Source organism: Bos indicus, chromosome 19 (genome assembly GCF_029378745.1).
Source record: "Bos indicus isolate NIAB-ARS_2022 breed Sahiwal x Tharparkar chromosome 19, NIAB-ARS_B.indTharparkar_mat_pri_1.0, whole genome shotgun sequence".
NCBI lineage: Eukaryota > Metazoa > Chordata > Mammalia > Artiodactyla > Bovidae > Bos > Bos indicus.
This window is the reverse complement of record NC_091778.1, coordinates 12,793,906-12,818,479: the sequence shown is the minus strand read 5'-3', so window position 1 is coordinate 12,818,479 and position 24,574 is coordinate 12,793,906.

Below are 24,574 nucleotides of genomic sequence, written 5' to 3'. Positions count from 1 at the left end.
CTCCAGGCAAGAATACTGGAGTGGGCAGCCATACCCTCCTCCAGGGGATCTTCCCAACCCAGGAATCAAATCCCAGTCTCCTGCATTGCAGGCGGATTCTTTACCATGAGCGCCACCTGGGAAGCCCAATCTTTAATGTAGATAAGTATTAAATTCCAGGAAAAAAGCCAACCAGATTCTAATTGAAAATAGAGTATCCTCTAATTGTGGTTACTAATTTTTAAGCAATATATTTCCTATTTCAGAAAGAAACCCATTTCGAGATTTCCTCTAACAGCACCAAAAAGCACTAAAAGCGACTTATGTTTCTACACACACACATTTAACCTGTTTGATTTTGATCCAGATTTTCCTCATGATCCTTACACTGTTCACAAGAATTCTTCAAAGGGAAGACTTGAACTTCTTAAAATCCTAGTACATGAGAGTATTATTTATAGGTATTTATCCAAATGAAAAATATCAATGTAAAAACCATACTTTTTTTTTTTTCTTAACACATACAGCCACAGTCTTATACCATCATTTGATAACCATTTCTCTATGTTCCATTTATTAGTTTAAACCACAGGTATAAAAACATGTGCAAAGTAGCTAAATCTTTAAGAGAATCATAGCAAAAAAAAAAAGTGAAGTAGAAAATGCTCCCTTCTGAGGAAAATCTACCATCTACAGGTGGGGTTAATGAAAGGTTTTTGAACACTTAAAAATGATTTAAAATAGAAGATCTTTAAACAGAGTTAACTTGAAGCAGAAATCAGTTTTTTTAAATGGTGCAAATGAGCAGACAATCCGAGATGTTCAAATGCACGAAGCACCTACAGAGCAACTTCCAAGCAAAAGATAAAACTTGGGAAAAGAGCCACAGAGGGTTTCCATGGCTACTGGAGGGAACTGACAAAGAGGACCACAGTGCCTTTCAAAACATACCAAAGTATGGAAGAAAGCATTCCAAGCACAAAATGAGCACTCGACAAGAGCTGCAAAGGAGTCTTTAACCTAATTAAAAGCTTACATTTACAGAACTTCAGAGCACTGCCGTTTCAGCTTAACTTTGCCAAAATAATCAAAGAGAATGAAGCAAAACAAATAGGAGAAAACAAGCTTCCCACTCTGGTTTTGATTTGCTGCCCATTACAGTCGAGCGGTTTGGCCTGCTTGGGCTAGACGGCTTTCAAACGTCTTCCAAATGCCTTATAATGACACCTAATTTTACATTTAACTCTTGGAGGCAAGAGTTGTTTCTCTTGTGATGGTATTTGTTCTATTTGAACTGTTATCAAACTGTTTGTTCTAATCCATTCAAAAAAACCATAATAAGGCTCATCTAGAGGCTTTTCCCAGTTAGGAAGGTGACTGAAAAGATTTAGGTCTTGAGCCTGTCTTTAAATCTTCTAAATGAAAGATGATTTACAATTAAGCTACAAACATGTGAACACTCTCAAGTCTGGAAAGTTTCAGTCTGAATGTAGGTATCCTAAATCAATGCAAAAGACTCTGTCTCACAGAACCAAATTTTGCAAAAATCAGCCTCTGTGCTCAAATCTTGTTAATAAATTATAAAGGGTTCACATACCATGTTTAAGTTCAACTAGTCTCAGCTGAGACACAATCAGTGTTTCTCTATAATGCATCATGAAAAGAATAAAAGGACTTGTATCTAGAGATAAAATGACATACAGTGCTAGAAAATTGTCACACGAAGATCATTTTCCTTAGGAAAAAATGATTTCACGTCTTTTTCTTTATTGGTGTATAGTTGCTTTGCAATGTTGTGTTGTTTCTGCTGAACAGCAAAGTGAATCTGCTATATGTATATATATATATTTGTTTAGCCGCTAAGTCACGTCTGAATCTTTTGCACCTCCATGGACTGTAGCCTGCCAGGTTCCTCTTCCCTGGGATTTCACAGGCAAGAATACTACAGTGGGTTGCCATTTCCTTCTCCAGGGGATCTTTCCAACCCAGCAATAGAACCCAGGTCTCCTGCTTTGCAGGAGGATTCTCTGCCACTGAGCCACCAGGGAAGTTCCATATATAAACATATATCCCCTCCTTTTTGGATTTTCTTACCATTTAGGTCACCACAGAGCACTGAGTAGAGTTCCGTGTGCTATACAGCACATTTCTAATAATTTGATTAATCAAAATAGGAGGATAAGATTTGTCAGGCTCTTCAGAAGACTTGCTCAGGTTGCAAATTAGGTCAATCTTAAAAAATTTTAAACAGTTTTGGATTCTTGAGTTTGGAAGCCTCATTAGCAGAAACTCTTGCTCTCCCTTCTTCCCGCCCCCCTGCTCCCCCCACTTCTGCCCCTTCTATTCAATTATTGCCCTTGTCCCTTTTCAGAGATCTTACTTCCATTCAACAAGCCATGTAAATTGTAGAAGGATCATCATTAGAATCCTGGATTTGGATCTAGGCTATATAACTTTAGGCAAGTTTTTAAATTTTCATTCTCCTTATCTGGAAAACAAGAGAACTAGACCAAGTATCTCTAATAATTCATTCCAGTTTAAAATTCTTGAATTCTTAGCAACAGAGGAGGACCAGGCAATGTTGCCCACATATCACATCACCCAGGGATGTCTGTAGATCTTTGGGTAAATGTTATAAAACTACCCAACTACCTATGTGAATATTGAAATAGGAACTAAAGGCCTAGAAACTAGGAGATTTGAAAAGCATGATAAAAGCCACTTGAGAGAGAAAATTGCATAGAAAAAGTTATTGTACCTAGTAAAATTTACTTCTCAGGTTGAAAGCAGATAAAGAAAAAGAGAACACAAACCCAGAAAGAAGACTGATCCGAACACTAAGATGTACAAAATTGTGTCCAAAATGACAGTTCCCCAAAATGAGTGAATGGAATATCTCAAAAATGAGGGTGATGCCCTCAAAACTCTTTTTGTCCTAGAGGCAATAGGGGTAGTGGCTAGAACTAGGACTCAGAAGACAGATTCTACTGCAGGTTAGACTCTACCATTTATTAAGAATATGTGACGTATCATTGGCAGATGAATGGATAAGAAAATTGTAGCACATATACACAATGGACTATCACTCAGCTATAAAAAGGAACGCATTTGAGTCAGTTCTAATGAGGTGGATCAATCTACAGCCTATTACACAGAGGGAAGTAAGTCAGAAAGAGAAAGACAAATACTGTTTATTAATGCATATAAATGGGATCTAGAAGATAGTACTGATGATCCTACATGCAGGGCAGCAAAGGAGACACAGATGCAAAGAGCAGACTTTTGAACACAGTCGGGGAGGGAGAGGGTGGGATAGTCAGAGAGAATAGCATTGAAAAATATACATTACCATATGTAAAATAGATAGCCGGTGGGAGTTTGATGTATGATGCAGGGAACCCAAAGGGAGACTTTGGGAGTAGGCTAAAGAGGATATATGTGTATATATGGCTGATTCATGTTGTTGTACAGCAGAAGCTAACACATTTAAAGCAGTTATACTCCAATTTTTAAAGAAAAGAATATGTAACAGAGAAGCCACTGTATCTGTCCAGATATCTTACTCATCTGTAAGAGGAAGGGAAGGACCTTTTAAGGTCCATGCTGTGTGCTTAGTCACTCAGTCTTGTCTGACTCTTTGCGACCCCATGGATTGTAGCCTGCTAGGCTCCTCTGTCTGTGGGGATTCTCCAGACCAGAATATTGGAGAGGGTAGCTGTTCCTTTCTCCAGGGGATCTTCCCAACCCAGGGACTGAAGCCAGGTCTCCCACATTGTAGGCAGATTCTTTACCATCTGGGCCACCAGGGAAGCCCAAGAGTACTGGAGTGGGTAGCCTATCCCTTCTCCAGGGAATCTTCCCAACCCAGGAATCGAACTGGGGTCTGCTGCATTGCAGGTGGATTCTTTAGCAGCTGAGCTACCAGGGAAGCCCTTTAAGGTCCCTTAGAGATCTTAAATTTTATAATTAGACATGGTTAAACAAAAACAAGGAAGTCAAACCAATCAATTCTAAAGGAAAACAAACCCTGAATATTCATTGGAAGAACTGATGCTGAAGTTGAAGCTCCAGTACTTTGGCTACCTCACGCAAACAGCCGACTCATTGGAAAGGACCCTGATGCTGGGAAAGATTGAGGGCAGGAGGAGAAGGGGGTGACAGAGGATGAGATGGTTGGATGGCATTAGTGACTCAATGGACATGAATTTGAGCATACTCTGGGAGATTGTGAAGGACAGGGAAGCCTGGCGTGCTCCACTCCACAGGGTCACAAAGAGTAGGACACGACTGAGTGACTGAACAACAACAAAAACATTCTTCAGTGAAGTTAGCTAGGAAACTAAGAAATGCCTCAAAAGTTGAGATAATAATAATATCCACTCCATCCATTTTGGAAATTTTAATGAAATAAGAGACTTTTGGAAGCTGCAAAATGCTATATAAACAACGGTGGTAGTGGATATTAATATCAGTATTTTAGAAAAATGATGGGTTCACATTGCTGAAAATTTCAGCAATGCCAGAATAGGTAGTGAACACATACTTTCTAAATAAAGAAATGGATTCAAAGTAACATGTCCAATCTCATAGTGAGAACAACTGGTGAACAAATTTGCCAGTATAAGAAGGAAAGCCCATCTCTATTCCATGGAGAATGTGGACAAGCAGGAAGCCTAGTTCAATAGCAAAGCAGGACAAAATGTTTGGAAGGATGCTCCCTGCTCACCAGAATTTCTACTTTGAAGATTCTTTGGCTTCAAAACATATTGTCAACCATGTGCAAGCCTTTGTGTTAATTTCTTGAACATGGAGAATAGGTGTTCCACAATAAAGAAGGCAATTCCTGCCTTCAAGCAGCTTACAGTTAATTTGGGAGAATGACAAATACAGATTACCTGTATTATAACCTGATAAGTGCCATGATAGAAGCAGTACTAGATCCTACAGAACCATGAGTAGCGGGGGAAGAAATCATTCTGTGGGGAGGAATGGAGGGTGGGAAACAGAGAAGATTCTGTAAGAGATAATATTTAATACTTTAGGGAGTTCCCTGATAGTCCAGTGGCTAAGACTGCATTCCCAATTCAGGGAGCCTGGGGTTCGATCCCTGGTCAGGGAACTAGATCCTTCATGCTGCAACTAAAGATCTTGCATGTCATAATGAAGATTGAAAGTCCCAAGTGCCAGAACTAACAGGTGGTGTAGCCAAATTTAAAAATGTGTATATTCTTCGAAAGATGAACAGGATTTTATTAAGCTAAAAAGGTGAGAAAGGCACTCTAGGCAGATGACTGAAAGTGTCCCAGAGTGGAAATATAAGCGAGAACCAAAATCCAAGAGACAAAAATCGAGTGTGAGTGAGTGACCAAACAATGGTTAAAGTTTTAATTGTGTGAGCCACGTAAGAGAAGTCATCATTTTCACAATCATAATCCATTTTAAAAGGGTACTTTTCTTGAGCAGATTTTTTCATATAATAGTATCATTAGCTCCAAAAAGTGTCAGCATAAATACCTGTGTTTTGCTGGCTATTTTACAAAGGAAATTAAAAAGATAAGAAACGGATCCTTTCAGAGTTTAAATTTAGACTAAAGCAGTTTGGAGGGACATCATAAGGGCTTTGTGTACATATGTGTGTGTGTGTGTGTGTGTGAAAAAAGTGATTAAATTTTAATAATCAAAATAGGAGACCTATGTATGCATAAGGGCTTTTTTTTTTTTAAAGATGTTATGTCTTAATTAAAACTCTAAAATAGGCTTAAAGGCAACATTGCCTGTAATAAATTGCACCAATAATTATATAGTTAAAGACACAGACTTAAGGCTTGGACTCTGAGTCTTAAGTCAAATCACGTTTAAGAGCTCTCGCTTCTATTTTTAAACAGCATGAAGCAGGCAATGGGGCTAACTTTCTCACCCTGGCTCCAGCACATATCTGACTTATTTCGATCTTTTCCCAGTGCATTTTTTAGCTCCCTTCCAGAGAGGCGGCATATATTTTACTCACTGTTCTGTCACATCTGACTGCTTGCTAATTAGCCTGGTTGAAATATCTTTCCAAACCTATCTTCACCACTAGTTAATCAACCTAAGTAGTCATTTTTGAGTGCTGCCATGTAAGACATACTCTCTCTGCCACATTCCCAGATCCTACTGGCTTAAGTCCAGAGTTTGGAACTGGAAATTCAATCAGAACCATGCTTTCCTATGGAATTTGACCTTATATTATTTTTAACACGTAGAGTCCAACAGAAACAAACAGCCGTGAGAAGGAACTTCACATGTTAAGCACGTAGCAAGCCGCTAGGTAAACATGCCAATATTACATCAAATATATAGCTTCTAAGGACAACATTAACCTGTGGGTCTCTCCTGTAGGAGATTCAGTTAGCATTTCTGCTGTTAGAAGAGATAAGCCTACCCATCTGAGTAATACTAGAGCAGATGGTTTGCTTGTGAGATCCTTTGGAGAAGATGGTTCTGGAGAGAACCCTGGGGTTTTCTTTCAATCCTTTTACATTTCCCATGTTCCACAAAGGTCAAACTACTTTAGTAAAAAGGAAATTAAATGTTAAAAACCAGCACTAACATGAAATCACTCTATTTTGTCACCCAGCTCCACTAAAGTAAGGGTGTTTGGAACTAATATCCTCTATTTCCATTAAGCAGTGGATCCCGATATAGGATTTTTTTTTAATGTGTCTGTGGCTATTTTATCTGCTACAATTCTTTAGAAGAGGATATAATGCTGATATTTTTTATTTAAGAAGTAACTAATTAGATAATAATGAACTACTTAGATTTCTAAATCACAATAGAATTTTTCATTGATTTCCTGCACTAGTTACAACATATGTGTAAGTAATTAGTATATATGTGATTCTAAATTTAAACACATGCCTTTTAAGAAGGTAAGCAAGTTATTTAAAGGTGCCAACCCTGAAAGTCCTCATTTGCAATGACAGATATGTTTCACTTCAGAACACTTCCTTTTGGTTCCAAATGGAATAAACCCAGTTTGATTAAAGCGCATTTAATTTCAGATACATACAATGTAAATGGGAAGATGTATGTGATAAAATTCACCTGTAGGGAGCACACAATGACTGTATTTATAATAACTAACATTTGAGAGGCAGCACAGTGTGGTTTTGATTTGCATTTCTCTGATAATGAGTGATGTTGAGCATCTTTTTATATGTTTTTTAGCCATCTGTATGTCTTCTCTGGGGCAATGTCTGCTGAGTTCTTTGGCCCATTTTTTTAACTGGGTTGTTCATTTTTCTGGTACTGAGTTGCATGAACTGCTTGTATATTTTTGAGATTAATTCTTTGTCAGTTGCTTCATTTGCTATTATTTTCTCCTATTCTGAAGGCTGTCTTTTCACCTTTCTTATAGTTTCCTTCATTGTGCAAAAGATTTTAAGTTTAATTAGGTCCCATTTATTTATTTTTGCTTTTATTTCCATTACTCTGGGAGGTGGGTCATAGAGGATCTGGCTGTGATTTATGTCAGAGAGGGTTCTGCTTATGTTTTCCTCTAGGAGTTTTATAGTTTCTGGTCTTATATTTAGATCTTTAATCCATTTTGAGTTTATTTTTGTGTATAGTATTAGAAAGTGCTCTAGTTTCATTCTTTTACAAGTGGTTTACCAGTTTTCCCAGCACCAATTGTTAAAGAGATTGTATTTTCTCCAATGTATATTTTTGCCTCCTTTGTCGAAGATAAGGTGTCCATAGGTGTGTAGATTTATCTCTGGGCTTTTTATTTTGTTCCAGTGATCTGTATTTCTGTCTTTGTGCCAGTACCATACTGTCTCGATGACTGTAGCTTTGTAGTATAGTCTGAAGTCAGGCAGGTTGATTCCTCCAGTTCTATTCTTCTTTCTCAAGATTGCTTTGGCTATTCGAGGTTTTTTGTGTTTCTATACAAATTGTGAAATTATTTGTTCTAGTTCTGTGAAAAATACTATTGGTAGCTTGATAGGGATTGCTTTGGGTAGTATACTCATTTTCACTACATTGATCCTTCTGATCCATCAACAAAGACCCATCTAGTCAAGGCTATGGTTTTTCCAGTAGTTATGTATGGATGTGAGAGTTGGACTGTATAGAAAGCCGAGTGCCAAAGAATTGATGCTTTTGAACTGTGGTGTTGGAGAAGACTCTTGAGAGTCCCTTGGACTGCAAGGAGAGCCAACCAGTCCATCCTAAAGGAGATCAGTCCTGGGTGTTCATTGGAAGGAATGATGTTGAAGTTGAAACTCCAATACTTTGGCCACCTGATGCAAAGAGCTGACTTATTTGAAAAGACCCTGATGCTGGGAAAGATTGAGGGCAGGGGAAGGGAACGACAGAGGATGAGATGGTTGGATGGCATCACCAACTCAATGGACATGGGTTTGGGTGGATTCCAGGAGTTGGTGATGAACAGGGAGGCCTGGCATGCTGCAGTTCATGGGGTCTCAAAGAGTTGGACACAACTGAGCGGCTGAACTGAACTGAACTGATCCATGAACATGGTATGTCTCTCCAATTATTTGTGTCATCTTTGATTTCTTTCATCAGTGTTTTATAGTTTTCTACATAAAGGTCTTTTGTTTCTTTAGGCAAATTTATTCCTAAGTATTTTATTCTTTTCATTACAATGGTGAATGGGATTGTTTCCTTAATTTCTCTTTCTGTTGTTTCATTGTTAGTGTAGAGGAATGCAAGGGATTTCTTTATATTTTTATATCCTGCAACTTTACTATATTCATTGATTAGCTCTAGTAATTTTCTGGTGGTGTCTTTAGGGTTTTCTATGTAGAGGATCATGTCATCTGCAAATGTAAATGGGTTGAATGCCCCAACCAAAAGACAAAGACTGGCTGAATGGATACAAAACAAGACTCCTATATAAGCTGTCTACAAGAGACCCACCTCAGACCAAGGGACACATACAGATTGAAAGTGAAGGGCTAGAAAAAGATATTTCATGCACATGGAGACCAAAATAAAGTAGGAGTAGCAATACTCATATCAAATAAAAATAGACTTTGAAATAAAGACTGTGAAGAGAGACAAAGAATGTCTCTACATAGTGATCAAAGGATCAATCCAAGAAGAAGATATAACAATTATAAATATATATGTACCCAACATAGGAATACATAAGGCAAATGCTAACAAGTATGAAAGAGGAAATTAACAGTAACACAATAATAGTAGGAGATTTTAATACCCTACTCACACTTATGGATAGATCAACCAAACAGAAAATTAGAAAGGAAACACAAGCTTTAAATGATACAATGGACCCATTAGACCTAACTGATATCTATAGGACATTTCACCCCAAAACAATGAATTTCACCTCTTTCTCAAGTGCACACAGGATATTCTCCAGGATAGATTACATCCTGAACCATAAATCTTGCCTTGGTAAATTCAAAAGACTTGAAATCATTTCAAGCATATTTTCTGATCACAATGCAGTAAGATTAGATGTCAATTACAGGAAAAAAAAAACTATTAAAAACACAAACATATGGAGGCTAAACCACTTGCCTCTGAATAACCAACAAATCACAGAAGAAATCAAAAAGGAAATAAAAACATGCATATACACGAATGAAAATGAAAACATGACAACCTAAACCCATGGGATTCAGCAAAAGCAGTGCTAAGGGGAAGGTTCATAGCAATACAAGCCTACCTCAAGAAACAAGAGAAAAATCAAATAAATAACCTAACTTTACACCTAAAGCAACTAGAAAAAGAAGAAATGAAGAATCTCAAAGTTAGTAGAAGGAAAGAAATCATAAAAATCAGAGCAGAAATAAATGAAAAAGAAACAAAGGAGACTATAGCAAAAATCAACAAAACTAAAACTTGGTTCTTTAAGAAGATAAATGAAATAAACAAACCATTAGCCAGACTCATCAAGAAAAAAAGGGAGAAAAATCAAATCAACAAAATTAGACATGAAGATGGAGAAATCACAACAGACCACACAGAAATACAAAGGATCATAAGAGACTATTATCAGCAACTATATGCCAATAAAATGGACAACTTGGAAGAAATGGACAAATTCTTAGAAAAGTATAACCTTCCAAAACTGAACCAGGAAAAATAGAAAATCTGAACATACCCATCACATGCACAGAAATCGAAACTGTAATAAAAATCTTCCAACAAACAAAAGCCCAGGACCAGACGGCTTCACAGCTGAATTCTACCAAAAATTTAGAGACGAGCTAACACATATCCTACTCAAACTCTTCCAGAAAATTGCAGAGGAAGGTTAACTCCCAAACACATTCTATGAGGCCACCATCACCCTAATACCAAAACCAGACAAAGATTCCACAAAAAAAGAAAACTACAGGCCAATATCACTGATGAACATAGATGCAAAAACCCTCAACAAAATTCTAGCAAACAGAATCCAACAACATATTAAAAAGATCATACGTCATGACCAAGTGGGCTTTATCCCAGGGATGCAAGGATTCTTCAATATTTGCAAATCAATCAATGTGATACACCACATTAACAATTTGAAAGATAAAAGCCATATGATTATCTCAATAGATGCAGAGAAAGCCTTTGACAAAATTCAACACCCATTTATGATAAAAACTCTCCAGAAATCAGGCATAGAAGGAACATACCTCAACATAATAAAAGCCATATATGATAAACCCACAGCAAACATTATCCTCAATGGTGAAAAATTGAAAGCATTTCCCCCAAAGTCAGGAACAAGACAAGGGTGCCCACTCTCACCACTACTATTCAACATAGTTTTGGAAGTTTTAGCCACAACAATCAAAGAAGAAAAAGAAATAAAAGGAATCCAGATTGGAAAAGAAGTAAAACTCTCACTGTTTGCAGATGACATGATCCTCTACATAGAAAACCCTAAAGACAACATATGCTTTTTACAAAGTGTAGTCACGGGCACCTCACTTGGTCCCCTGATTAACCTTGCTCATGTGATACAGCACTGTGAAGCTGTTCAAAGTCTGAATTCTGAAATCTGACTGCTTAAGGCTAGAAGTTCAGCTATTCCACTTACTAACTATGCAAAAGGGTTACCTTTCTTTTCTTTTCCTAATACTTATTTATTTTTGGCTGTGTCAGGAGGATCTCGTGTGAGCTTCTCTCTAGCTGTGGCTCCCTGGGCTCCAGAGCGGGTGAGCTCAGTAGTTGCCATGCACATGCTTAGTTGCCCCCCATGTGGGATCTTAGTTTCCAGACCAGGGATCAAACCAGCATCCCCTGCATTGAAAGGTGGGTTCTTAACCGCTGGACCACCCGGGAAGTCCCCAAATTTCTTTTCTTATGCTTCAGTTCTCTTATGTGTCAAATAGGGATGACGATAGCACCTACCCCACTTTGCACACATGCAAAGTACTTAGAAGAATACCTGTAACATAACAGGTGCTTAATACATGTTAGCAATTATTATCTTCACTTTAAAGATGAAAAAACTGTTACAAAGACGCAAATAATTAGCCCAAGCAAATTAGCTAAAAAATAGTAAAGCAATATACAAGAAAGAAAATGCCTGCTAAACTATTATACAGTTAGATGGTTACACCAGAAAACACACAAATGTATGCATTAAGTTTGGTATTAGGCACTGATGACATAAAAAAGAAGACATATCCTCTCTCCATATGTGTATAAAGGCTTTCAACATACATTAGACCCTGAATAGAGATTTCCAGAGGTTAATATGGGATAATTGAGAAAGGGATTTTCAAGTTCAATTTAAGACCTCAGGAGAAAATGATGCCTGAATTGCAGTCTTAAAAGATGAATAAGAAATTAGACAAGCAAGGACTCACAGAAAGGGCAATCCAGGTAGAGAGAACATAATAAGAAAAAAGGCATCAAAGGCCTGAAATAATAGTATGTGTGTATATGGCACCAAAAAAAGAAAGAAAGTCCAGTATTACTAGAACATAAAAGTTTAGATGGAGAAATGCAGAAGACAGGATGGAGCAATGAGGAGCCAGAAGTCTTACCTGCACATTAAAGAACTTACATTTTATTCTGTCGACAGCAAGGAACTACTGGAGTTTTAAACAAGCATTTGTAGGCAGATCGTTCTGGGTGCAATATGGGTGACCGATTTAGGAGAAGGTAAGAGCAGAGAGAGGCAGGAAATCTATCTTGGAGGCAAGCTAGGATGCAGGTTTGAATTAAAGTATGTGAGGCAGCGATGGAGAGGTTTGGCCTCAGCCTACGTCAATAGGGCTTTGACAAAACATGATGAAAACATTTTGCAGTGTTTTGAGGTGATAACCTCAAAACCTTAATATGTTTTATAGTTTTAAAAATTGTATAGTTTTTTTTTTTTAAAAAACAACAACAACTTTTCTAATTGCTGACAGTTCGGCCGGCTATTTTTTTGGTGTCACGTATAGTTTTAATCCTGAACATACTATGTTAATGTATGTTAATGTCATTCCCTCAGACTATAAGCCTCTTGAAGAGGCTTATAAATTAAAGACTTATAGTCTTTAACTGCTTCTTAAATTTATCTAACACAGTATATAGTTTAGTCCTAAATATGTAGTAGGAATACTATAAATATTTGATAGTGAACTTGATCATCTAATTATTATTTTATTATTATAATTATTAGTGAAATTCATTATGTTAATATAGTGTGGTCTTATGAAGAAAAGGATAATTCTATCTATATTAAAGCTTAATATCAGTTAATAACAAGACTAATAATAGAAGTTAGTCAATTTATCAAAATAGGAGAGATTCTAAAAGCAGCACATGCTGCTCAGTTGTGTCCAACTCTTTGGAACCTCATGGTTCCCGCCCAGGCTCTTCTGTTCATGGAATTTTCCAAATTTTCCAAGCAAGAATACTGGAATGGGTTGCTATTTCCTACTCCATTCTAAAAGTAGAATGGCCAATACTTACTTTCCAAATTACTTTCATGGAGGTTTTCATTTTTATTTTTTTATTATTTTTTTAAACAGAAAGTAATAATGATATCAAGAGATTTCCAGAAAGGAAAGCTACACCTTTAAGAAAAGTTGCTGCAACATATCTGGGAAAGAAAACCTTTTTCAGAAACATGATCAAAGGATTACTGTATTCTATTTAAAAGCAACATGCACACCTGCTGAAATATTAGTTTTCTATTAAATGTTTACATGGTACTAGACTATTTAGTCTTTTTCTTAAGCTCCTCTATAGGATGGAAAGTTGACAAAAGGTTATTTCTTTGTACCTTTTGAAAATTCTTTTGTCTAGAGACTGAAACTTCTTTTGCGCCTTTCTTTTGTTCTATTGTACACACTGGTGGGTTTTAGTATAAGTGACTCACCATTGATGCAACTTGTGAAAAGTTTGGCATAACTGGTAATTAAATGAAGGCATTTTGGAAAACATTGCAACTTTTGTGTTAATGGGTGTAACCCAAAAGATGTCTCTAGCGAATATCTTCTTTTATGTATTATGACTCCACCACATTAAAACCAGATGATAAGTAAACACTAAACACACTTTAAAGTGAAAGGTATTATTAGGCAGAAATCATTGATCTTGTACCTAACATGTTAACAATGACCAAACAATATTACCTATGAGTAAGAGAGTGCTGCATTCTATATAAATTGTAAGTTGTTTGAGCTCATTCAAAAGTATTTTCAACTTGCCTTGAACTTCTTTTCACTGGAAACAATTATTATTAAGAACTATTATCTCTATGAAAACCAACAATGAAATGAAGCAAAAACAAGCTGAAAAGTTCCTCAATGAACTTTTTTTAAAAATAGAGTTGGAAGGCTGTATGTTTTAAAGTTAAAGGAAGTTTCAAGGTTATTCTAGGCTGTTCCTAGATTAACACTGAAATTGACTTCTCAACCTGGTTTTGAAATGTGTTGATATTTAAGACAAGAAGCTGCATGCTAGTTAACATGAGTTTCATTTCAACTGGAAGTTCAAAGAAGAAGCACACTTTGGAAGGTATTACAAAGTTATGGTGACTAATTCTACCTGAGAACTATTAAGTATCTTTGTTTCCTTTTAAGTGTTTCATGCGCATATTTGTTACTCAAAAGCCAGTTTTTTCTTCCCTGTCTTGAGCTCATGGTGGGAAACGTTCCCTACCTACCTCCACCTATCTTCTTCTTCTTTTTTGCTTGTACACTCACTGCTGCTGCTAAGTCGTGTCAGTCGTGTCCGACTCTGCGTGACCCCATAGATGGCAGCCCACCAGGCTCCCCTGTCCCTGGGATTCTCCAGACAAGAACACTGGAGTGGGTTGCCATATCCTTCTCCAATGCGTGAAAGTGAAAAGTGAAAGGGGAGTCGCTCAGTCGTGTCCGACTCTTCGAGACCCCATGGACTACAGCCCACCAGGCTCCTCTGCCCATGGGATTTTCCAGGCAAGAGTACTGGAGTGGGGTGCCATTGCCTTCCCCCATGAAAAGAAGCCAGATATAAATATTACAAATGTGCAAGTCATTACTATAAGCACTGAAAATTGAGTGTTTCTACAGGTTCGGATTTAGCTCATTTATCTCCTTTGTGTTTACTTAACCAACCACACCTATGTTGATACAATGATTCACAGAGAAAAATAACTCATATTTAAGCATAATGATCAACAACAAAAAATACCACCCAGGAAAATGCTGTCATTGAGGGGGATCATGAGTTAGCCATGATCCATCCAGAAAGATGCATAAATGAATTGCCAACCTAACGGCTCAGGTGCTGGAGGATACTAACAGGAGATAAACCTCTGGTCCATCTTTGAGTTCTTGTAGCTCACAGTATGAGTACAAAAAGAGGGCAGAATGGGAGAGGGAGGAGAAGCTCAGGGACTTACACAATACTTCATGTCAGAATAAATATCTTTCCTGAGTCAAAAGAATGATTGCTTTTGTCTCATATACAGTTATGAAAAACAGCCAGACTCAAGTGAGGTGTAGGAGTACCTGAAGGATGTATAAAACCATCAAACACCAAAGTTTACCCATTGATAAAATTAGTTTCTCAAAGCAAATACGGTTGAAGCCTAAGTATTGGTCTAACTATACACTATTGTAAGTTCTGATTTAAAGATACAAACAGACAGAGCCACGTGTGTTTGATATTAAATATTGTTATGATCTAGCCCATACTTTTGACCTTATATGGTTATCTGCATAGTTTTATTGCCAAGTTATCTGAATATTTGGAATGTACTGACATTTCTCAGTAATGTTAATTTTTATAAAAACTTGAATTACATATATGGCCAGTGTCCTCCAGAAACTGAAATATAATTAAACAAAATTCCTGGGTACTTGCTGTCCCTTTTAAGTATGCTTAAATACTGTAATTTTAGTTTTAACAGAGAAGTATGTATACCATAGTAAAACTATATTTTTGGACCACAGAATTGTCTTGTATTTCATATATTACCTTGATTCATTAGAATTTTCAGCTAATGAAATAGTTAAACAGGGTTGCATGGAGATAGTGGAACACTCAACAAAGGGACACCAAATTAGGTGACATTTGTGACAATCTTTTAATGTCTCAAAGTTACCGAAGTTTTGTAATACATTTAAAATGTGGAGGGAATTCCCCAACAGTCCAGTGATTAGAATCCTGTGCTCTCACTGACAAGAGCCTGGGTTCAATCCCTGGTCAGGAAACTAAGATCCCACAGGCCACATGATTTAGCCTAAAATAAAATAAAATGTTGAGTGATAAAAGCAAAAGGCAGCTGGATAGGTATGATACTTTTCATATAAAGTTTAAGAATCACATCAAACAACACTACGGAATGCTTGCGGATTCAGTGTATAAAAAATAAGTGGGACAGAGTCACTTCACATCTGGTTCAGGACGGTGGTTTTCTCTGGAAGCAGGAGGAAGGGAAATGGAATCAAGGAGGGATATAAAAGGGACTTTACCTGTAATATTTTATTTCTTGAGAAGCAAAAATAAGGCCAATCCAGCAAAATAAAGTGGATTTTTAGAATCCACTCACTAGTTGATGGATATTTGGGTTGTTTTCACATTTTAGCTATCATGAATAGTGATGCTTTGAAGATTTGTTTACAAAGTTTTGTATGAACACATTTTTTTCAATGCTTGGGTATATACCTAGGAGTAAACTGCTGGATAATATGGTAATGCTACGCCTTTCTGAGGAACCACCAAACTTCTTTCCACTGCAGCTTCACTCTTTTATATCCATGTGGGCAAAGCACAAGATTTCCAATTTCTGCACATCTTTGCCAGCACGTGGTCCACTGGAGAAGGGAATGGCAAACCACTTCAGTATTCTTGCCTTGAGAATCCCATGAACAGTATGAAAAAGCAAAAAGATAGGATACTGAAAGAGGAACTCCCCAGGTCAGTAGGTGCCCAATATGCTACTGGAGATCAGTGGAGAAATAACTCCAGAAAGAATGAAGGGATGGAGCCAAAGCTAAAATACCCAGTTGTGGATCTGACTGGTGATGGAAGTAAAGTCCAATGCTGTAGAGAGCAATACTGCATAGGAACCTGGAATGTTAGGTCCATGAATCAAGGTAAATTGGAAATGGTCAATCAGGAGATGGCAAGAGTAAACATTGACATTTTAGGAATTGGTGAACTAAAATGGACTGGAATGGGTGAATTTCATTCAGATGACCATTATATCTACTACTGTGGGCAAGAATCCCTTAGAAGAAATGGAATAACCTTCATAGTCAATAAAAGATGTAGTACTTAGATGCAATCTCAAAAATGACAGAGTGATCTCTATTCGTTTCCAAGGCAAACCATTCAATATCACAGTAATCCAAGTCTATGCCCCAACCAGTAATGCTAAAGAAGCTGAAGTTGAACGGTTCAATGAAAAACTACAAGACCTTCTAGAACTAACACCTCAAAAAGATGTCCTTTTCATTATAGGTGACTGGAATGCAAAAGTAGGAAGTCAACAGATACCCGGAGTAACAAGCAAATTTGGCCTTGGTGTACAAAATGAAGCAGGGCAAAGGCTAACAGACTTTTGCCAAGAGAACGCATTGGTCATAGCAAACACCCTCTTCCAACAACACAAGAGAAGACTCTACACATGGACATCACCAGATGGTCAATACAGAAATCAGATTGATTATATTCTTTGCAGCCAACGATGGAGAAGCTCTATATAGTCAGCAAAAACAAGACCAGGAGCTGACTGTGTCTCAGGTCTGAACTCCTTATTGTAAAATTCAGACTTAAATTGAAGAAAGTAGGGAAAACCACTAGATCATTCAGGTTTGACCTTAATCAAATCCCTTATAATTCTACAGTGGAAGTGAAAAATAGATTCAAGGGATTAGATCTGATAGACAGAGTGCCTGAAGAACCATAGACAGAGGTTCGTGACATTGTACAGGAGGCAATGATCAAGACCATCTCCAAGAGAAAAAATGCAAAAAGGCAAAATGGTTGCCGGAGGAGGCCATATAAATAGCTGAGAAAAGAAGAGAAATGAAAGGCAAAAGAGAAAATGAAGGATATACCTATTTGAATGCAAAGTTCCAAAGAATAGCAAGGAGAGATAAGAAAGCCTTCCTTAGAGATCAATGCAAAGAAATAGAGGAAAACAACAGAATGGGAAAGACTAGAGATCTCTTCAAGAAAATTAGAGATACCAAGGGAACATTTCATGCAAATATGGGCACAATAAAGGACAGAAATGGTATGGACCTAACAGAAGCAGAAGATATTAAGAAGATGTGGCAAAAAAAGATCTTAATGACCCAGATAACCACGATGGTGTAATCACTCACCTAGAGCCAGACATCCTGGAGTGTGAAGTCAAGTGGGCCTTACAAAGCATCACTATGCACAAAGCTAGTGGAGGTGATGAAATTCCAGTTGAGTTATTTCAAATCCTAAAAGATGATGCTCTTAAAGTGTGGCACTAAATATGCCAGCAAATTTGGAAAACTCAGCAATGGCCACAGGACTGGAAAAGATCAGTTTTTATTCCAATACCAGAGAAAGGCAATGCCAAAGAATGTTCAGACTACTGCACAATTCACTTATCTCACACGCTAGTAAAGTAATGCTTAAAATTCTCCAAACCAGGCTTCAATAGTACGTGAATCATGAACTTCCAGATGTTCAAGGTGGATTTAGAAAAGGGCAGGATCATCAAAAAAGCAAGAGAGTTCCAGGAAAACATCTACTTCTGCTTTATTGACTATGCCAAAGCCTTTGGCTGTGTAGATTACAAAAAAAAAAAAAAAAAAAAACCTGGAAATTCTTAAAGAGATGGGATTACCAGACCTGCCTCCTGAGAAATCTGTAGGCAGATCAAGAAGCAACAGTTATAACTGGACATGGAACACCAGGCTGGTTCCAAATTTGGAAAGGAGAATGTCAAGTCTATATACTGTCAGTCTGCTTATTTAACATTTATGCAGAGTGCATCCGACAAAATGTCAGGCTGGATGAAGCACAAGCTGGAATCAAGGTGCCAGCAATATCAATTGGAGAGAAATACCAATATCAATTGGGAGAAATATCAATTACCTCAGATATGCAGATGACACCACCATTATGGCAGACAGCGAAGAACTAAAGAGCCTCTTGATGAAAGTGAAAGAGGAGAGTGAAAAGGCTGGCTTAAAACTCAGCATTCAGAAAACGAAGATCATAGCACCTGGTCCCATCACTTCATGACAAATAGATGGGGAAACAATGGAAACAGTGAGAGACTTTATTTTTTGGGGCTCCAAAATCACTGCAGATGGTGACTGCAGCCGTGAAATTAAAAGATGCTTCTTGGAAGAAAAGCTATGACCAACTTTGACAGCATATTTTAAAGCAGAGACATTACTTTGCCAACAAAGGTCCATCTAGTCAAGGCTATGGTTTTACCAGTAGTCATGTATGGATGTGAGAGTTGGACTGTGAAGAAGGCTGAGTGCCGAAGAATTGATGCTTTGGAACTGCGGTGTTGGAGAAGACTCTTGAGAGTCCCTTGGACTGCAAGGAGATCCAACCAGTCAATCCTCAAGGAAATCAGTCCTGAGTATTCATTGCAAGGACTGATGCTGAAGCTGAAACTCCAATACTTTGGCCACTTAATGCAAAGAACTGACTCATTGGAAAAGACCCTGATGCTGGGAAATATTGAAGGTGGGAGGAGAAGGGGACAACAGAGTATGAGATGGCTGGATGGCATCACTGACTCAATGGACATGAGTTTGGGTAAACTCCAGGAGTTGGTGATGGACAGGGAGGCCTGGTGTGCTGTTGTTCAAAGGGTCGTGAAGAGTCGGGCATGACGGAGCGACCGAACTGAACTGAATGACAAATGATATTGAGTATATTTGCACACACTGATTGACCATTGTCTTTTCAAGTCCTTTGCCCATTTTTAAATTGAACTGTGTGTCTTCTGTTGAGTTGTAACAATTTTATACATATTCCAGATAATAGATGCTTATCAGATATATGAGTTGCAGACAACGCTTCCTATGCTTTGGTTGTCTTTTCATGTTCTCATGTCCTTTGATCCAAAAAGTTTTAAATTTTGATGAAGCCCAATTTATCTATTCTTTCTTTTGTTGCCTGCACTTTTGGTGTCATACCTAAGAATCCATTCTCAAATCCAAGGTCATAGGAATGACATCAAAGTTTTCTCCTAAAGTTATACTGTTTTAGTGCTTACAACATTTAGGATCCATTATGAGCTAATTTCTGTACCTGCTGTAAAGTAGGAGCCCAACTTTATTCTTTTCCAGTTGTCTTGGAACCGTTTGTTGAAGAGATTATTCTTTCTTCATTGAATAGTCTTGGCACTTTCGTCAAAAACGAGTTGACTGTGGACACATGGGTTTATCTCTGGAGTCTCAGTTCTATTCCACTCATCTGCATGACTGTTTATGCTACCATGCTTTCTTAAACACGCTATACAGAACAAGTTGTAAATACTTTTGTAATGACATGAGATCATTACTCTTAGTATCCATTATATTCTGTAATAATAGTGCCATTTCAAGGTTCAGCAAAATAAATTGGATGTTTGGCCCCACAGCGAAGTGTCCCAGACTGGTATTTTTTAGTCATTTATGTGTTTTGTGGGGGCTTCCCAAGTGGTGCCAGTGGTAAGAACCCGCCTGCCAATGCAGGAGATGTGGTTTCTACCTCCCCTTTGCTGAGAGCTACCATTTTTGCTATAATCACGATGTCTATCGTAACTTATAATCTCACTTTTCCCTTCCTAATTCACTGTTTGTAACGCCTCTGTGAATTTGGATAACTAAGCTTTATTTATTCAGTAAACATTCTGAGCATCCAGTATTTTAGTTTTTGAGGTTCGGCTAATGACGTTCATACTCTATGGTGAGCATGAACACACTCACAACTTAACTGGTGTATCGACACACAGCTAATCATCAGATAAAATGCTAAGAGCACTAATCCAGGAGACAATAGTATTGTGGGTGTAAATTTAACCCAGGGAGATGGGAGATGATTTCCCAGGGTTGGTAACATTTAAATGTGCTTTGAAGGATGAATTAGATTTTGGCAGACCATATCAGATAGAGAATGATAGAAAGAACATTTTAGGGGAAAAGAATATACTATGTTCAGGGAACAATAAAAAACTCCAGCGTGACTAGAGTCATGGTAAAAGGAAAGGGGATGAGACCGAGAGAGGAGGAGAGACAGAGGAAGAAGAAGAGACAGGTGGAGAAGGGAAGACAGAGGAAGCAAGAGAGACAGGGAGAGGGAGAAAGAGAGGGAAAGGAAGGGTGGGGAGAGAGAGGGAAGGAGAGAAACACATAGCTGGACAAGCCCAGGGCTAAGTGGAAAACCCTGAATACTGTGCTGAGCTCGAACTTTATGATGAAGGCAACTGGAAGGCAGTAAAGGTTTTTGTTTGGATAAGTGGTGTGACTAGCTCTGTTTTAGGAAAATGACTTAAGTGGTATGCAGTGTGGTGCTAGTGGTAAAGCTGAGGCAGAGAGAGGAAGTTAATTTTTAATCTCTGTCTGAGATGATGAGCAGTGGGTAATCGAAATAGATTTGTGATTTATGAAAGTAAACCACCTGAGTCAGAGTTCAAGGAACTTTCTTATGGGTAAAGTACATAAGGCAGTTATAGTGTATACACTTTGAGATGCTTAACTTTGGGCTCTTACAAGGAAATAAAGTGACGGAGTTCAAGACATGCTGCCCCTTGACACTGAATATCTTGTGTGCGTGCGTGCTAAGTTGCTCTGACTCTTTGTGATCCTATGGGCTGTAGCCCGCCAGACTCCTCTGTCCACGGGGATTCTCCAGGACAGCCACCTCCAGCAGATCTTCCTGACCCAGGGACTGAACCCATGTCTCTTATGTCTCCTGCATTGGCAGGTGAGTTCTTTACTGCTAGCACCGCAGGGAAGCCCATTGAATATCTTACGTTAAAGGAATTTGAGGTGCAGCAATTCCAGGTGGAACTTTCTGATGTCTCCCTGAAACAGATCATAGGACTTTCACGTGAGAGCCCTACCCACCCTCGCCCACCACGCCACCACCCATACCTGGAGGAGAGGAGCATCCTTATGTCTGAAGACAGAGGGACACTGGGAGGACTCTCACCGAAGAGGCCCTACTAAGTGTCCCTCAGTCTACTACACTCGGCTTATACTCTTTCTGTCCTGTCCCGCTCTCCCATGACTTTCTACTCTTCATCACACTTGACTAAAATCATTCTTAGGGTCATCATTTCCTTACAAAAGCTCCCATATTACATAAAACTCATAAATAAATTTGTCTGCTTTACTCTTGTTAATCTGTCTTTTGTTGCAGGGACCCCAGTCAAAATCTTGGAAGGACAGTGGGGGAAAAGATATTTTTCCTTTCCTACAAAAGCATAAAAAGAACTTGGACTTTAGAGTCACCAAACGACCAACTCTGATTTTACCACTTCCTAGCTTGCTGTGGGCAAGTTCCCAAATGTTTTTAAGTCTTAACATAAAACGTGCTGTGTTTAGTCGCTTGGTTGTGTCTGACTCTTTGTGACCCCTTGGACTGCAGCCCGCCAGGCTCCTCTGTCCATGGGGACTCTCCAGGTAAGAATGCTAGAGTGGGTTGCCATGCCCTCATCCAAGTAACATAAAATAGGTACATTAATATTAGTATTATAGAGTTAATGTGAAGCGTTGAGACAGCATGAATGTTATTCAATAAATGTCAGTCTTCTTATTTTCTTTCCTTTCCCAGGTACTTAACTATATTTTTGATGGTTAAGGTTGTCCTGTAAGTGTCCTTGAGATTTAGCATTATTATAATAGTTTTTAGGTTATAGTAAGGATTGATGAAAAAATAGTGACCCTAGCCCTCTGAACTCAACAAAATTATTTCTAAATTCTGCACTTTAGTATTAGAGCTGCTGCTGCTGCTAAGTCGCTTTAGTCGTGTCTGACTCTGTGCGACCCCAGAGACGCCAGCCCACCAGGCTCCCCCGTCCCTGGGATTCTCCAGGCAAGAACACTGGAGGGGGTTGCCATTTCCTTCTCCAAGTATTAGAACTAGATTATGTTATTTAATGTGCTTATCATGCTCTCTTTGATATATGCTACCCCTCTGTGTGGAATGCCCTTTCTCCATCCCTTAAAATTGACTAGTCCAGCCTATGAAATGCAACTGAAATATCGTTTCCTTCAAGAAGGCTCTCTTCTCCTTACCCCAGGTAAGATTTGCCTTCTCTTTGTTGCCATATTACCACATAAGACAGACAATGTACTAAATGCAATGATAGAGTACACGGTGTTACAATATACTTGTGTGTTAGTCTCTCCCTACAGTCTATGAAAAGGCAAGAACTGTGTATGGTAGACTGTGTCAGTGATTCTACAGTTCTTATCCTGGACCTGGAACATACCAGATATTTAATAAGTATTTATTGAACAAAGAAACCAATTTTTAAAATCACCCATCTACCCATCCCAAGCACTTGCTTACAACTGGTGTCCATTTTTCTGTTTTAAATCTCTCATGTCTTACTTATCAGTCCATCTTTCTCCTCAGAGAAGCAGCTGGAATGGTTCTGAAGAAACTGATCTCAGGGACTTCCCTGGCGGTCCAGTGGGTAAGACTCCATGCTCCCAATGCAGGAGTCCCGGGTTCAATCTTCGGTCAGGGAACTAGATCCCATATGCTACAACTAAAGGGCTTGTATGCAGCAGCTGAGATCCAAGATCCCACGTGCCGCAACCACGACCTGGTGCAGCCAAATAAATATTTAAAAAAGAGAAGAAACTGATATGCAAACAAAAAAACCTGTATTGCAGCTTGGCTCCTCCACAATTAGTCATGAAATATGGGCAAATCACTGAATCTCTTTGCCCTTGCTTCCTTATGAACAAAATAAGAATAACTTGGAAGGACTGATACTGAAGCTGAAACTCCCATACTTTGGCCACCTAGAACTGACTCATTGGAAAAGACCCTGATGCTGGGAAAGATTGAAGGCAGGAGGAGAAGGGGACGACAGAGGATGAGATGGTTGGATGTCATCAACGACTCTATGGACATGAGTTTGAGCAAGCTCTGGAAATTGTTGATGGACAGAGAAGCCTGGCTTGCCGCAGCCCATGGGGTCACAAAGAGTCAGACATGACTGAGTGACTGAACTGAACTGAACAGGCTTGTAACAAGGATTAAATGAAATAAGACACAAAAGAGCCATACATAATATCTGTCACATAGTGAGTTTTTATCATTTACTGGCAACTTCTTATTTGCTGTTGTTAAGAATTTAAGTTAAGTTAGGGACTTCCCTTGTGGTTCAGTGATTGAGAATCTGCCTTCCAATGCAGGGGATGTGGGTTTGATCCCTGGCTGGGGAGCTAAGATTCCACATGCCTCAGGGCAGCTGGACCTGGACACAGCAACTACTGAGCTGCTGAGCTCTGCAACAAGAGAAGCCTGTACATCATAACGCAGACCCAGCACAGCCAAAATAAATAAATAAATTTAAAATAAATAAATAAATTTGAAAGTTTTTTCAAGTTAGAATATAGTTGAAAGTGAAAAAGGACTTTTGGTGAAAAACGTGGTTCTTTCATGCAATTAGCTAGATTATTCTAATCATCCAGAGAACTCTGAAACTGCCTTTGTTTTAGGCTCTGCTATTACCAATAGCACCAGAATGAACCTGTTAACAAAAATAAAACAAAGTTAAACACCTCAGCCTCAAAGTCATTGCCCGTCATAAATAACCTGAAAGTTATTTAAATGAAGATATATTGCCTCTATAATGGGGTGCTATCTATAAATCAGGAAGAAAAACAAACAACTCAAAGACCCATTAATGCGAAAGGCTGACAAATCTGGGTTTTCAAAGGCCCTACCACTGGTATTTTCAGAAGCCCTAATAAAATACATATTCATTGTGTCTGCCAAACCCCACAACTAAAGGAACACACTCAAAGCTTTGAGGATGAATCTGAATGTGGTGAATTCAGAGGTGGATGCTTGTAGAATCAAGGGACGTTTTCACCCTCGACAAAGAACAATTGCAGCTGGTTTTAGCGAATGAACTGTAGGATGTGTTAGTGCAATGCTGCCATCTACAGCCAGAATTTCCCAT